We start from the raw sequence: 2740 nt of genomic DNA on the forward strand, positions 1-2740 counted from the left end.
AGAATATTTCAAATTTCCGCTGTGAGGCATGTTGTCTCATTAGATTGCAGCAGAATACCCATTCAGGATATTCACTTCATCAACAGTGAAACGGAGATCAGATCTTCCTTCTGCCTTCCATTATCCCCGTGCACTGCTGGGGAGATGTCTATCTCCTCTTGGAAATGAAATGTACACTACCTGCTTAATAATTAACCTTGGGTGTCATGTAAACTGTGAGAATTAACTCCTTGGCTCTGGAAATCAGAGTTTATTCAAAGGACATCCTGCACTGTGCAATAAACCGTTCATTGATTCTGAATCAACAAGAAAATACAAACAGGAACCTAATTACAAAACCGGTTGGAAAAACAAATGAAGTTTTTGAGCTCTGTAGTGGTCTGTATAGACTCTATCCACCCCTCTTCTTCTGAAGGACATTTATATATAAGTGACATTCATGACTGTTGATAAAGATCCTTGTCATCTAATCAAAGTATTACCACTAAGATATTTTCCTTCATTCATTTGCATATTCTAATTACTTGAGAAAATGATTCAAGCAGGAGATACGATTTTATACTTGATTAAAAGCTATGGATGTTTATTTATAATGGGACAAGTTTCCTACCTTGAACAGTTTTGTGTTCATAGCCATTTCAGACTTTTATTTATAAATAAAATATTTGTGTGGGGTCTAGTATTTATCCTAATTTCTAGTTAATATGGAAATAATGCTGGAGTTCTCTATTCTTGGAACCTACTGATCTTCAGTAGGGCTACTACTTCATCCCAGTAGGGTTCCTGGGAGTCCTTTTTTGATGCTGTGTGTGGTATAAACCTTCAACAAGGAGGAGCACACTCCAGTTATAGCCTCAAAGAGTCCATGGGTTGCCATCGTCTCTGCCACTGGCCCACCATTACCCCGTGGCTGAAAGGTTGTGCATTTTTTACAGCATGGAAGGTATTCTCACTCTTAAACAGAAGTCTCTTCTGTTCAGCTGCCTGTTTTAGTTCAGCAACTAAATAGTAGCAAGAGCTTTTACACCTGGTTTTTTGGTGCTTCGGACCCAGCAGGTGCTATGATCACAGATATATAATAGTAGAATGTGATGAAAATGCTAGCAAGTATAAATCTGGTAATCTTGGATTCTTATCTCTTCATCCCACTTGTCATAAAGGATTTGAGTACTTGATGGGGGGGAGGGGAATCTTGATCTGATGTCTTGATCTTTGAAATGAGATTAAATTAAAGATTTGTAGAGATTCATGGTACTTTGACTTGTCCTTGTTATCCTCTTTACATGGCAAAATGACATAATAAGAAGTATAATCCTCCCATGAATGTGGCATTTGCTGGAAGAAGCTATTGGTGTTAAAAATCAAACACATACACCATCTTCCCCCATTCAGACCAGTGTACATCCCAGTATTTTAGCTCACATTTATTCTCCTCTGATGTGACATTGTCTCCTTGCTATGGTGGGTCAAATTTCTCTATTTCTGAATTTAAAAAGCTTTGTTAAAATTCTAATAATTCCCAGACTTATAAGAAGCTCTAGGCTTCTTGAGGGCAAATGCATGTATAAATTCATTTTGTTTACCTCTCTGTGTAGTGCAAAGAGGGAAAAACTAAAAATAATCTTACAGAAAAATGAATCCTATTATGTAATGTGTGACTGGTTTAAAGTTATAAACAAAAATTTACCTTTGAGAGGTAGTTAGAATATTTTCTGCTCTGAAGTCCTTACAGAGAGTTCATGTCCCTTTTTCTTTCCAGACAGTCAGAGGTGGGTCCTCTCTTTCCCAAACTCCTCCTGTCAACAACTTTTCAGTGGTGCTAATGTCCATAGCCTGTCAGGTATTACAATTACTTGTGTTTGTACTTCATATTGGATCATAAACTTATTGAGGGAATTTTGTCCTGTTCATCTTTGTATTTGCTCCAACAAATAAAAAACAGTGACTTATACGTAGTAAATGCACAATAAATTAATGGTTTCTCTTTGTCCTTTTGAGAATTTTGAAACAGTTCTTCAATAATTCATCTTAAGATGAATGCTTATTCAAAGGTGTTTGTTTGCTATGCTATGTGCTTGGTGGTGTCCAAGTTGCTGGGGATACAGCAGTGAATAAAACACAAAGATTTTTCCTTGTGACTCAATAAGGAAGAGCAAGTAAATATATACCTTATTTGAGATGGGTGATCAGAGTTAAGGAGAAAAATAAATCAAGGTGGGGAAATGGGTTGCAGGGGGGCTTTTAGGGAAAGCCTTTCTGGTGGGGTGACAATCAAGGAGAGACTGGCGGTTGGTGATGGAGATGCCAATGAGGAGAAAAGTTTCCTAGGTTAAGGGAATGGCAAGTGTAGCCCGAGGTAGGAGTGGGCCTGGAATGCTCAAGAAAGAACAGTGGATCAGTGTGTAGCTATAGCCTGGGGACTGAGGGCAGAAGGAGTGGGAGCTGAGGGCAGAGAAGTAGCAAGGGCTGACATCTGTGCTGGTAGTCACATCAAAGAATTTGAGCTTTTGCTCTGAGATGGAGGTCCTGCTGGAGACTGATGAATGTTGGAGTGGCATGATTTGACATATAAAATTAAGGAAAATTTGTCCATGATGAAAATTGTGTTTTGATTATCAGAAATTTCACTCTATGGTGGAAGGCAGTTAAATGGGTTTAGCAATGTTTGAAGTGAAAGTGTGAAAATTAATTAAGAGAAATCTCACCAACATGGAGTCAGAGGGTTTGGCAGGGGGAGTTC

Source organism: Neovison vison, chromosome 13 (assembly GCF_020171115.1).
Source record: "Neovison vison isolate M4711 chromosome 13, ASM_NN_V1, whole genome shotgun sequence".
In the NCBI taxonomy this organism is placed as follows: Eukaryota; Metazoa; Chordata; class Mammalia; order Carnivora; family Mustelidae; genus Neogale; species Neogale vison.